This window comes from Argiope bruennichi, chromosome 9, assembly GCF_947563725.1.
Source record: "Argiope bruennichi chromosome 9, qqArgBrue1.1, whole genome shotgun sequence".
Taxonomy (NCBI): Eukaryota; Metazoa; Arthropoda; class Arachnida; order Araneae; family Araneidae; genus Argiope; species Argiope bruennichi.
The window spans coordinates 45898190-45913354 of NC_079159.1; the positions used below are offsets into that span (position 1 = coordinate 45898190).

At 27.1% G+C, this 15165-nt stretch overlaps 1 protein-coding gene across 1 annotated transcript in view; it reads left to right on the forward strand.

The window, feature by feature from the left end:
- The first annotated feature begins 1445 nt into the window (after window positions 1-1445).
- Window positions 1446-15165, forward strand: part of LOC129984547 (nephrin-like) — a 149755-nt gene continuing 136035 nt past the window's right edge. The window contains exon 1 of the mRNA XM_056094456.1: window positions 1446-1504. The gene's annotated coding sequence lies outside the window, so the exon portion shown is untranslated. The remainder of the gene's footprint in view (window positions 1505-15165) is intronic.

Genomic DNA, 15165 nt, shown 5'->3' on the forward strand with positions numbered 1-15165 from the left:
TAATATATATTAAGTTTCTCGGATTTCATGAATGCCTAGATATTTACTAAAAATTTCAAGCAAACACTTCAAAAAAGTTTTATTTTTGAAAAAAAAAATAATAAAACAGTTTCTTAACATCCAGAATTAAACAAATCCTTTTCTTTACTGAATTATTTTCAAGCAAGTTATTAAAAAAAAATGCAATCTTCTTTGAATTCACCGTTTCATTAAAGAAAGTAAAAATCTTCTTTTCACTGAAAAAGAATTACGAAATTAATTTTCTAAGAACTCCAGAATATCAGATTTTATTCTCTGATTTTTAAAAGTAAGATACATGTAAAAATAAGAACTACTGGATGTATTCGTTTACTACATTTCTGCTAAAAATCCTGTAACCATTTTCTTTTATCGTGTTGATTTAAAAGCAACTATTGTGAAGATTGTATGCTATCATAGTCCAAATAAATCTTGCATAGTTACGTCTACGAACAAGTGAGAATAAAATGTATGTCTTGTGACAATCATATAAAACAAAGCATGTTGAACAGAAAAAACCACAAATATATATATATATATATATATATATATATATATATATATATATATTTGTGGTACGTTTTAGGTTTTTATAGGTATTTTAAAGAAGAAACTTCGTGAGGATTTATTTTTTTCTTTTCAAAAAAGAATCAATGGCAATTTACTTTTGAAATGCAACTGTTTGAATTTGAATGTATGATAAATAATAAGTGTTACAATTTCAAAAACTTATTAAAAATTTATTAACTAACATTTCTGATTCGTTGATGTTAAAAAAAAAAGTAGCAAAAAATGATCAAAAAATAAGAAACATATATATATATATATTTTATTTAAAAGTTTCTCTATTGTACACTATAAGTAGAAAAAAAAGAAAGTTTATTTTTCTTAGAAAGTTATTTTTCTTTATCTTCCATAGTAAATGGAAACAAAACGACTTTGCACTGACAAAGAAATGACGATTGTTTTTGATATTTCACAGCGCGGTTAAATGAAATGCATTTCTATATCTATAAATCTTCCTTAATAAATCACCTGACCAAAACAAATAAATTAAATAAGATAAAGCACCTACTGATAACCTAAGCAGCTGAATTAAAGCTGCACCCTGACTGGAAACAAACACAGGTTAGGTTACAGGATATGTAGTATTGGTTAAATCCGAAGTGTGGAAATATTAAAAACCGGCTGTCCTCTATATTAATTGTCTTATTCCAGGTTTTAAAAAGTATATCCTTGGCGGAACTGACGGGCAGAGATCAAAGGTCAAGTTGGAAGGTCATTACAAATTCTTCCTGTGCATAATTTTGAACCTCTCTACTCGTTGGGTCATTGAGTGGATTGGCGGGTAAGAGAGGGTGAGGGGGTGGATGAAAGGTGTTTAGAAAGGAAAGGAACGGTGCCTCAAGATTTCCAGAACGCACGAGTGTTTCAGTCACGATTTCGGTGTCTTACGAAGAAGATGTAGCAGAATGGAATCTTAGAAGTATGTATAACTTTTCTATAGTAGACATTTATTTCGAAATGTTAGAATATATAGCCGTTGTTATGTGACTTTTTGAGAATTATGACTTTTTTTTCCTGCCAAATGATTTGGTTCAATTAAAAATATGACGGCTGTGAAAAGGTCAAAAAGTTCGTTACCTTGTATTTTGTATCTGTCTGTCATGTTCAAGGGAAAGTGTTCGTTTCGCTTTTATACATATGGGTAATTCCGTTTAATTACTTATGCCTGAACATCTTGCGTATGTATAGAATACAAATTTTTATAATCTTGTTTCTTTTTAAGAATTGTTTATTTCTGTATAACAGATCCAACACCATACATCATTATTAAAATATTTTTTGAAATATTGGATGGGAGATATAATGTAAAATTTTATACAGTTAAGTCTGAAATTTATAAATTTTATTTTTATACAGTTAAGTCTGAAATTTATGATTCCTTGATAATTTAAAATTTGTTCATCATATTTTGTAAATTAAATACGGAAATATTTGGAAGGATTTTTAGTCATATAAAACAGTCAAATTTGAAAAAAAAAAAAAAAAAAAAAAAACAGATTTTTGTTTTAGATTGTAAACAAAGATAATTTTTTTAATGTTTTGTTTTAGATAAATGTCCATTTAAGCCATTTGAAAGTATTAAAATATTTTTCTTATATTATTCTTTTATTATATTTTTCTTTAAAAAATATTTATAAATTCTAAAAAGGGTAGATTTTTTTTAATAAAAAATAATTATTAAGTGAACGATTGTAAAAAAAATATTAATCGTTCTTTAATTAACTATATACCATTCAGAAATTTGCTTAAGAATCTTTGAAGAAAGAGGATTTTACTGCGGAATTTTGTAATTTGTAAATGACATTTTTTTTTCCTCAAAAAGTAGCAGCTGAATTTAATATTTGTTAATTAATTGATAATTGTTATAATTAAAGAAAATAAGCATAAAATTGATTTATAACTTGATAAAATTGTTTTATCAAACACTTTTTCATTTGAAACTAATTTTAGAAATTTTTTAAATAATTCTTTTAAAATTTAAAAAAAATACTTTTCGAAAAATTATTTAATTTTCTAATATTTTTGAGAAATGTAATAATTACTTTTTTATCTGAATGCAGTAATTGTTAGATAATTTACTAAATAATATTTTTAATTAATCAGTTTATATATAATCCCAGCAATGTCAGAAAAAAATTATTGAGCAAAAAGAACTATTTTTCGGCAGGAAAAATTTTTAATATAATCTCTCATACTCTAATCAGTTGCAAAAATCTTACAAAAGAATTCATATTCTTATTAAAGGATAAAACCTGAGTTTCAGAAAATAATTTATTGCTTTTCTGAACAAAAAAATCTTAAACAACTAATTTTTCTTGCCACTTGGTTGCAAATTAATTATTTACGCTCTACTTATTAGGAACCTTATTCAATAGAAATAATATGCGTGTGATTTTAAGATCAATAGCAAGAACTGTAGAAAAATATACATAAACACAATGAAATCATCGAGAGCACTCCATGGGTACTTGAAAATGAATGAAATAGCTCTGAAAAAAGAAAGGGAAAAGACTAGCAACAGACTGGAAAAAAAATAATACTTATTGAAGTGTACTAACTTAAGTCTAAGTACTCAACGTGCAGTCTTAAAAGATACCAGGAAAGTTTGCTTACCAAGAGTATTTGCTCAACTAAATCTATTGCAACAAAATTCTGGTATCACATGTTTATTTTTCTCTTCAATAACAGATTTTATTTATTTGGTTGTTATGGATTTTGCTTGATTTTATTTCATTCGTTAGGAAATAGTTGAAGATGCTGGTATGCAATGTTTTTGTCTTAAGCTAACATATATATGAGGGATTTTCGTTTATTCTAATGATGTATTCGAATTATTTTTCAAAAAGACCGACTGACATTTATTATTTCGAATATGCTTAAAGATTCTTATTTTTTTTTAGTTTTCAGTATTTTGTTGTACCTTTTAAAAATTTGAAATATATTTTTTTTGTGTGTTTGGAATTTTTTATCTATAAATCTTTCGTATTTCTGATATGGTATGTGAATTCTAGCTATAAAAATGATTTATTATTTTGTGTTTTAAAAAATATTTGAAATGATATACACAAAGTTAAAAGAAATTAATACTGTCTTATAAATATGTAGCAACAGCAGAGCTATGTACATCTTATTTTTAATTATAATCAATAACAAGGAAAAATACAATCAATGCTAATATATTCATATCAGCTTCAAATGTATTTATTATCTATTTTAATTTATAAGTATCATCTCAATTTTAAAACGCCATATTTGATATACATATGTTTTGAAATAATTCTGTTATGAAGTGCATTATGTATCAAATTATATCTATTATAAAAAAATCTGAAAATTTAAAATTATATTGCCAAATCCTCCAAAAAGAATTCCAAATATCCACGTTTTAAATTCCGATTTTTGTATAGAACCATCGTTAGGAATAATGCATAGAGTAGTTTGAAATCCTTTTAAAAAAATGATAAATATGTGATTTTGTAACCATAGCTTTAATAATATTAACAAAATGATAAACATTGGTATAAAATTAATATGAAAAAAAATGTCAGCAATGATCTCATCCGAGTTTTGAAGCTATTTTTTTGTTATAGATATAATTAAAATTTATAATTATTTCTATTTAATTATTGGTTGCCATATTTCGATAAAAGCATTTAGACGATACCTCCCTATACTTTTCAGAATATTTCATTAACAGTATTTCCAAGCAGAAATTAAATAGCTTTGTTTTCATTTTGATGATTTAATTTAATAATATCATACTATTAGCAATTGACAATGTTACAACATTTTGGCAATGTTGCATTCATTTTGATAGCATAATATTATTAATTTTCTAAAGCAGATTTTATCCACTTTCAATAGAGAAATTCTTAAAAATAATTTATTCTCTGTTGCATAATTTATTATTGATATCCTGAAATGTTTCCTCTGATTATTTAATTTAATGTTTACTTCGTGTGGCATTAAATTCAAAAACTTCTCTTTTCATTTGTGTTATCAGTTCTGTTTACTTTTTTAAAACTTTGACAAATCAAAAAAAAAAAAAAAACAGATTGCATCATTATAATAATAATTTGCCTCTAAACAATTTAAATAAAGAAATTTTGTTAATTTCAGATACTATTTAATAAAGTGCCTTAAAAATTTAATGATACCAAAATAACGTACCCTTGGTAATTCCCTTGATAAATTTTAGAATATATATACTATATGAATGTTTTAAAAAAGCAGATTTCTAAAAGCAATAATTCTGACTTCGTTTTCATAAATACTTCATCCTTTTATCTAATTTAATTTTCATAAGTTTCAGCATTAAATTCAAGAATTTGTCTTTTAATAAGTGTTTTCAATCCCTGTAAGCTAATATTTCGAGATAATTTACAGCGAATCCTTTATATTATATTTTTATACTTCTAAAGCTAATTACAACTCAAGAAAATAATACAGACTTCATCTTCTTACGCATTTCGTCTAATGGTTTAATTTAAATGATTCAAAAATTTATTTTTCAATAAATGTTTTCAGTCATATACCCTTGTCTTAACGTTCCTAAGATATAGAAAATAAATAAGATTTATAAAAGTATTCCATCTCTTTATAACAGAAATAAAATTAATTTCGTAAAAATATTACGTGTGGATTCTAGATAATATTTAAAATTATCTCTTAAATATTTTATGAATAAAAAGAAACAAATTTTCTTAGTTAAATCTTAGAATTAGTGTATTAGTATGAATGTATTAGGAAAGTGAATTTATTCACGAAGTAATAATTCAGCCTTCACCTTCACATAGAAGTTATTTCTTTGATAAATATACAGTCACTTGATACCTTTTCTCCTATTCCTCAGAATAAAGCTGTTTCAAATTGAATTCCTTGTCACGTTTACATCTCTATCTCTATCTTCTGATTCCACTAAGAGGCTTGCCAATCTATCACGAATGTATGAGTTAAGTTCGCAGAATTTCTTAGAACCCCTAAAACTCGGATTTAAAAAACGAAATGATGGAGCAATTAAGTAACAAAGCGTTCCGAACAGCTTTGAAAAGGAACTTGGTAAACCAAGGTCATCAACCCTGGGGGTAAAGTAGTCTGTTGCTTACTACTAAGAATGAAGGGCGAGTACATAATTGCAAAAGAAATATTAGCTGGTCAATATTTTCACAGATCCGCCTCAAAGAAAATGTCTGTTTTGTCATTGAAAAGCAAGTTGCAGGTGTGAAAAAAAATATTCTTCCTTATGGAAAATATGTTCACACCATAAGGAAGTGTAGGGGCATTTCCAAATTAATATGTCCGGATATCACGGTTTGGGGCGTATAAAAAATGCCTTTAATAAGCTCAATTGAATGCTTATCGAATTATTACTCACTATACTTACTGAATTCCTTAAATAAACTTTAAAAAATATTTTTTATAATGATGCCGTTCATTGGTTTAAAAAACCAAACTTTCCAAGAATTAAACGGAGAACTGATTATAACATTCAGTCTTTAAAACTGTCAACATCAATAATATATATATATATATAAATGATTAATATTAAATAATATTAAATCGAGTTTGTTGAAGTATAAATTACACTCTTAATGGGGTCACACAAAGCAATATTGCATTTATGACTGCAAAATCATTTTAAAGAATTAAAAAATAATAACTTCAAAAAAAATTCAAATAATTTCAAAACAATTAATCCGAATTCAAATATTGAATTTAATAATTTCTTTTCAGAAGAAAAAAATTACATTTTCATTTATTACACATTATTATTTAATAACAGCATTATTTCATGAAGTTTCAAGCTTCTCAGGAAGCTTTCAGGTATAAAGACGTTATAAAAAATGCCGAATCATTGAAGCTGTTTGACGGTTTTCAGTTCTTAAAATCATTATGTTGATTTTTTTTTCCTTCAAATTGAATTTTCTCTTTACTGATTACTGCAGTTTTAATCAAACAATGACTATTTGACAATTTTTTCGACTGGTTAATTAGAGTTTGAAGATCTTGTTATCAGAATGAGAGCTATTATTGGAATGTAAACGATTTTTAAAATCTTTTCACCTATACAATAAAACGTTCCCAGAATTTTATTAAAAAAAATCCTGAAACGGAAGGTTTAATTCCATTTTTTTTGTAATATTTTATGAAAATAAATAAATATATTCATTTATTATTCTACATGGCATATCGCAAAATATTATCTAAAGATATTCGTGGTTTCGTAATATCATACAGCTAATTAATATGAGATTTATGTATATTTCCAAAATAAATTTATGAAAGTCGGGAAAAATTCAGAAATTTTAGAGTTTTAATGTAAATAAATTGCAATTCATTTTGCATTTAGACTGAGAGAAACCCCTATTGTTGCGATCGGGGTAAACAATTCACTTGCATATTTTCACTATCAACAATGAATTAAAATAAAGTAAAACGTCTTTTCTAATCTTTTATTGACCTTATTTCAGTAATTTTTATTTAATTTTTCATTTTTTATTTTTATTGTTAATTTTTTTATTATTTCAGTAATTTTTATAATTTATTTTTTTTATTTTTTATTATAATTTAATAAAAAAAATCAATCTTACTTTATTTTTTAATTGTTTTATCTCAAAAAAGGTTTTTTTAAAGAAAAAGGAATTCGCAATTAAATTAAACAATTAATTTAATGTAATCCTAGAGATTTAAATAATTGAGATAATCAGGTTTCTCAATATTATGAAAAGTTAACAACTGTCTTCTTTCAATTGAGAAGAATTTAGAATGCATCGCAGACGGATAAATTATTAATTTCTTAGATTGTCAATTTAAAATCTGCATCGATATTTTCTTTTAAATTAAAAAAAATGTTATTAAAATTTTGTTTAAACTTTAAATATATTTTTCGCTAATTTAGTTTTAAGGTTTTATGATGATTTTCTTTTTGAAGTCTGTTATATGTTATATTAGTAACTAATGGCTATTTCGAAACTGATGGGTTTACAATATAAATTAGAATTAAGGGAAAATGAATTTAAAAAAATAAATTGCACAATAAGGTAAAAAAAAAAAAAAAAAAACCTTTTTGAAATAATAAAAAAAAAATATCAGGAAACATTTAATTTTAATATTTAATAGGTTTAATAACTAATGCATCATTGATAAATAAAAAGGAGATTAAATAAAATATTAATTATTAATATTAATTGCTTTTATTAATAATTTTTCAATAAATATGTGAGTAATTTAAATTATTCATAAAGTGTACAGTTGCACACTGAATACACAATAGCACATTGAATAAAATATATTGAACCATAGAAAATAAACTGTACAATTCACATTTAACATGCTCGCATTCTTTATTATGTCAGAAACTTTATTGTTATTTCTTTCTTGTATAGAAAATAATCTAACCACCAAAAATTTTATCTCAAGTTTTGTTGATTAGAATATTTTGAATGCAAGAATTTTGCTTTACGGATTCAGGATTTTCTACATTTCAAAGAATCCTGGATCTAGTAATCAAATTTTCATAATCAAATCCCTTTATCTACGTATACGATAATTTAAAAGCGTATTATTTAGCTAGATAAAATTTCATATGTAGTCTTGATATCAAATTTATAGATTGTAATTAAAATTCGGAACAAATTCCATCAAAAGACTGTCTGTTCTTATACATACGATCGTGATACGTCAAAATTAAAAGATATTTAGTTGAGATATATTATACAGATTTATCATTAGATATGTAAATCCATATTTAATTGTGACTCAATTCTTTCGAAGAGTTGATCATTTACCGGTTTGTAGATTCGCGCATACATGTAGAAAATAAATGAATTGATTTAGATAAATAAAAAACGGCAAATAAATTTTGATTCCTAGCCCAAATTATATGTTTGTGACAAATTTTTATTCTATTCATAAGAAAGAATAACGTCCAAATCTAAATCCCCTCCGCCTATTATATTGCGAATTTCAAAACGTGCCATACTCGGTCACTACGCATGGATATCGGGAGGGGGAGAGGAATTCACGTTTCAGACTACTGTGACCTTGAGGATTTATCTCCTTCATTATACTACCCTACCTTCGCATTCAGGAATAGTGAAAGAAGATTGATGAGGAGTGGAACATAAGACGCTACATTGTTTAAGCATACGAGAAAGCCAAGAACGGAATTCCCCTATTTTCATAAATTGAGTAGGTTTCAGCAACAGCAGCATGTAGATTGAGTCAAAAATCTTAAAAATTATTCACTTACTATTTAATTCCTAAAAGCGATAGAAACCACAATTTTGAAACCGATTTATAATTAGGAATAAAAGCAGTTTTTAGTTTTGATTTAGAATCGACCGAAATAAGTACAGACAAAAGATTTAATCGTTATATTAATAAAAATTCAATAAGAAAAAAAAATAAGTAAATTGCCTTTAATGGATTTTCCTTGCTTGATTTGTTTTAATTGGCGAAATAAATGCATGGATTAAAATTGCGTAATGGATTAATGTATAGATTAAAACTGCATTTTATCGATTAATGTATAGATTAAAACTGCATTTTATCGATTAATGTATAGATTAAAACTGCATTTTATCGATTAATGTATAGATTAAAACTGCATTTTATCGATTAATGTAATTTACGTTTCAACTTAAATCCATTATTTTAAGTAAAACGCAATGTTTTCCTCAATGTTACTTTAAAAAACCTTATTCAAAACATATTTTTCATGCTTGTTTTCTTTAGTAATTAAAAAAAAAATTATTGAATAATGCTTTACAAATATTTCACCTCCACAATAGACATGTCAGATGAACAGATGAAAAGCTTCCGGCTTGATGATTTATTCACACTTATACTTCAAATGTTTTCTTTAGTTATTAAAAAAAAACCTTAAATAATTAGCACCCTCCCCACACACACAAAAGAGCATTCCAGATAAATAGATGAAAAGCTTCCAGCTTGGTAATTAGTTCTCATTCCTCTGATGGGTAAAGTAAAGGTATATGGGTGAATAACCACTGACGATGACGGAACATGTCTTCTGCGGGAGGGGTTGTGCAGTTACCGGTGTTCGTCATTAGGGCTCCTTTATCCCAAACAGATATTGTAGTCCCAGAATCATTCCAAATATTATAGAAGAAAATTAGAAGAGAGATGATTATGCAGTGGCAGAATAAATGGATCATGTTGAACAAAGGATGTGTAACATATGAATTCATACGGGAACCAAAATTATAAAAAGAATATTTCATCCGATGATAGTGCAAATTATATCGGGACATGGAATATTTTCTGAATACTTCTCAGATTCAGAAGAATGCAAGACAACACATGTATATGTGGAGAAATATGCTCAGCCCAACACTACATAACAGAATGTGGCGAACTCAAAGAAATTAGAGGAAGACTTATTATGAATAGTAATTTTAACACACTATTACAATATCCTGGAAATAAAAAAAAAAAGATTGAAATAAATGAGGGAAAAGATTTCTGGGGTTTTACAAACAGTTTGATGATTATTTGAGCTTTTGTTGGCCATTGTTTACTTATTCAAAAATTTGGGTAGTTAATGAGCATAACATGCAGCCACAATAATCCCTGTTTATACGGCTTAGTTCTGTGGTAATGGACTGACTGGCTGGAATTAAAAAAAAAGGGGGGGGGTCAGGCTCCTTTATCATTTCTGCCGTGATAATTGTCATTCGTTCTTTTTGTTTAGTCTTTTTTTGCTTTGGGTGGGACGAGGGTAATTTCCTTTAAGCTCACAAATATTCTATGCTATTTTCTTTAAAAAAACTGACACTGGTATCTTCACTCAGTAATTATTTGAATTAAACTAGCATAATTCTCTATTTTAGATATATTCAATGAATTACACCATTTTGCCTTTCACTGCTCTTTTAAAATGAGGTTTCGCAAAATATTTAACTTAAAAGCGCTTCAAATTTTGACTAATTCCTTAAATCCATAATTCAGCTTCCGGTGTAAATAGGGATCACCGATCCGTACTGACAGACCGTGCCATTCCTCCATAAAATTAAATTGTCACATTAATCTGGTACTTAATCATATTAAATAATCATTGAAGGTATAAATTTAATTGCTCGACGAGGCGAAGTGTCTTGCCGAAATCAGGCCTTAAGAATAAATATTTTAATTAAGAAACACATTGTAAAATTATAATGATTTGCTGAAAGTCTCCAAAATGCGAAAAGGATTGTTTCAGTCAATAAATTATTTGAAATTTATCTAACTGAGCATAAAATATTAATAACTCAAAACAAGGCATATGGAATGTTTGCATTGGTTATTTATTTTAAATTGATTTTAGATTTATTCATGTTCCATGGAATACCTTGAGTAGCAACTCGTAATTTTAAGCCATAGTAAAAAACTAGGAACATCATGGGGTACGTCGCCCTATCCAAATTCCCATGACAAAAAAGAGGATGAACTTTCCACCCTCGAGGTGAGACGTATCATATATTAGATTCGCATATACAAAAGTTTTAGATTGAATCGAGTTCGAACTGGAATCCAAGATCCCACCAAAAAGTCATTATGGCACTCTTTCATTCATATAAATTCAAATATTATAAATAATAACATAAATTATAAAGTGCGTAAATGAAAAGTTTCAACATGCCATGACATTTCAATGGAGTGTAAGATTCTATATTGATATATGTATTCCCATCAAACAAACTGTCCACATAGTGTCATTCAAGCCAACCCAGAGTGTGTCGTCATGATGTCTTTTCGTCACACTTTCTGCGAAACATCGCTCTCCAAGGGTGTCCTTATTTTATATTTTGTTTTGTTCATAATGTGAATCACTCGTTATGAGAGGTGCCCATTTTGCAAGGTATTACTAAATGTAATATTTCTTAATTTTGGAAATGTTTAAAGGTAATGAGTGTTTACTCCATAAGTCAAAATTGCTATGCCCTCTTCCGGTAAATTTTTTTTAAAATTTTATTTAAAGATTGTTTTGTCATGCAGAATAAAGTTGACTGTGCAGTATCAAACCAATCAGTTTAGTTGTGAGCATTTATTGACATGTCAAAATAAATAAATGAAAATAGGGCTTCGATTTCTGGACAAGAAAAATATTAACTTAAATATTATTCTAATCAAAACAAGAATATATCTTATGAAATTTATATTTAATTTCAAGAATTTCCCCAGATGCAGTAACAGTTACTTATGTTTGCGTTACATAATTTTCAGAAAATATATTTTTTTCTGCCTCAGCAAATGATTGATTCGAAAGAAAGAGAAAATTACATAACTTTTGTTTATATGAATATGTCGACCTTTTCCTTCTCCTAGTAAATTATTTATTTCATTGAAAAATAAGGAGTTTTTCTTAAAGAAATAATTTCAATACATCATTTATACGAACACTGAGTGGAAACCAGAATTTTTTTCTTTTTATAATTGCAAATGAGATACCGAAAGGGAATACGCAGTTTTTCAAAGACGAAAACAAAATCAATTATCATATATAGCTCTCTGAAAAAGGTACGAGAAAATAAAAGTAAACAAAACCATCTGTTAAACGAAGACAATCAATTATTTACGTTCCATTTGTTCGCTTCATTTCTCCAAATTAGTTATTTCATGTATCCAATAAATTTTACCTTCTAATTTGATTCTTACCTTCCTTATTCTTTTAAAGGCCATGGCAATTTCATCAAATATTTGAGCTGTGAATTATTAAAAACGAAGCGCGGAGAATTGTAAAGATGCAGAGCAATTTATCGGGAGCCAGACGCATTCCCTGAAGCCTCGTAATTTCCATCTACAGTGTGAGACTTCCACTTGGCCCTCGAGACTTCCTCCCAGCGAATCTAACCTAATATCTGACTTAATCTATGATTACGTATCTACTTGATACTCCTTTATTTCCAAAGCTGGAGAAGGTTTCTTTTCTATTATCTCTCCGCAGCTGTGATTGCCGTGCTTCTTATAGAGCTAATAGATGGTACTAATGAAGGTTCACCTCGGAGCATTTCAAGTCCCTGAAGGGGCATTCGCTGTGAATGCGGAGGTGTGGGTTATTGTAGGAAGACGTTCCACTTTTATTGTTAAATCAATCCTTTTTAGCTCGTGTGATAGTTATAAATTGATTACTTTTCTGCTTCATAGAATTGACTACATGACTTTTTGAGAACTGCATTCGAACACAATTTGAAGAGGTAATTATGCTTATGAGAATAAATGTATTCAAGTGTTAATATTAGAAAAGAATCCATAATATGTATCGGATAATTTCTGATGCAGATAGATATATTCCCACTAAAAGAGTTAGGAAAATTAGAGATGTATATTGGCAATACAAAAATAAAAAATGAGAAATAAAAAATAACTTATAAATATATAAAAATATATACATTAAAAATTAAGTAGAGAGAGCCCAGAATTCTAAAAACAATTGTTTGCATTTTCTTCTCAGTTCTTCTTCAAATGCTAATCCTTACCGTTGTCCTTATACATAGTAAAACGCGTCCATCCTTTATAATAAATAAATCATCTGAAATATAAATTTAATATCAGTATAACTTTTTTTTTTTTATTTTCAGAAAAGCAACTGTTCAGTTCTTTAATAATTTATATTCCTTATTTTGTTATGGAAGGAGTTTATTATTTATTAATAATCAAGATATTTTGTAAGAGAAATGGACAGCAAGAGACGCAGTTCAAGAAAGAAAGCAGAAATCTGTCAAAAGTAATCATGAGAATGTATTTTGAATTTATATCGTGAACATCGTGGGGAAATAGATGTCTGATGCTTAAAATTTAAGTCTGTGGTCGGATAATTAGAAATTAATTATTTTTAAAACGCACATACACACACACACACACACACATACACACACACACACACAACACGCACGCACATACACACACACGCAACACGCAAGCACGAATATATATATATAACCAATCTAAAGTAAGAAAAAGTTTGAAAACGAAACTAAAATGAAAACGAAACAAAACAGTTTCGCAATCGCAACTAAAATTTATTACCTATTTAAACTAAAACCAAAAAGGAACTTCATAGTATTTAGAGAGCGCAATTGCAGCTACTTCTAAAACACAGATGAATTGATACAAAAGTATTAGAATCAAGTTAATATGAAAAAACAAAAATCAAATAAAAATTAAACCAAAAAAATTATTAAAAAAATATTAAAAAAAGAATCCGGCCTGAAGACTTTTTCAAGGGTCACCCTCACTCAATAGATGGCGCTGGGTGCCTACCTCTGTTTACATAATTTACCGTTAACTTTTTTAAAAACAGGAAATCACAATCGATTGTTTAAAGTTTCCTTGACTGTTGGATGGTATGTTCTGGCTTTTTCGTTTTTAATTTTAATTTTAATTTTAATGCTGTTTTTGTTTTTATTGTTATTGTTTTTATTGTATTTTTACTTTGTTGTGGTTCTTTTTTTTCTAATTTGTTATTTTGTATTTCCTTTCTGTTAAAATGGTATATCTCTTGAGCATAATTTCAGGGGATTTTCGGGTCACGAGGAATCAATATTAGACAAAGTCTGTATGTCCTCACAGAAAAAATCCCTTTATTTGAATCCCTGCCTGAGGGTGACCCTTGAAAAAGTCTTCAGGCCGGATTCTTTTTTTAATATTTTTTTAATAATTTTTTTGGTTTAATTTTTATTTGATTTTTGTTTTTTCATATTAACTTGATTCTAATACTTTTGTATATATATATATATATATATATATATATACTTATAAGATACATACTTATACCAGAGAGAAGAAATTACGGAAGGAGTAACATGGAATAATATCTGTCTGCACAGATTTTTTTTTTTTTTTTTACTGACCTTAAAAAATGAATGAGATTCTTTTTTCATTTGTTTCGAAAATGATCGATAATTAAATTTCAAATAATAGGCATTTGTCATTTAAAATTCCCGAAAACCGAACCTAAACATTCCTAAATATTTTTTTTTTTTTTTAATATGAGGAAAAAAATATACAGAAAATAGACCTTTGAAACGAAAAAAGGAAAAAGGGGGGAGTAATTTGATGACTATTCACATATAGAAAAACAGACTTTTGAAATGAAAAACTATACAAATGAGTGGGAAATAAATTCATGCCTGTTTAAATATAGACTGAAAAGAAAAAGTAATATACAACAAGAAAACAATTTACAAATCTAATCGTTTAAAGTTGAATGTTACCAATAGCGAAATGGAATAAATAGCGAATTAAAAAAGAGGAAAAAATAAATAAAAGAGTAAAATTCTTGGTTTGAAAAAATGCTGAATAAAGTTAAAAATGATGCTGTTTTTTTTTAGAAAAAGTGATCTTTTAGAATGGTAATTCGTTTCCATTAATTACTTCAAAAGAACAAAAAATGCCATTTAGTCGCGACAATCGATTAAGAATTGTGGTTCTATAGATTTGATTTGAAATACTAGAAGGCATAAAAGTCTAATGAGAAACTAGAATTAAATTCTTCCTTTTGTTGCAAATATCAGTAAAAAAAAAAATTCAATATTTTATTTGTGAATCCAGGAATTCAGCTTCAAATCTATTAATACT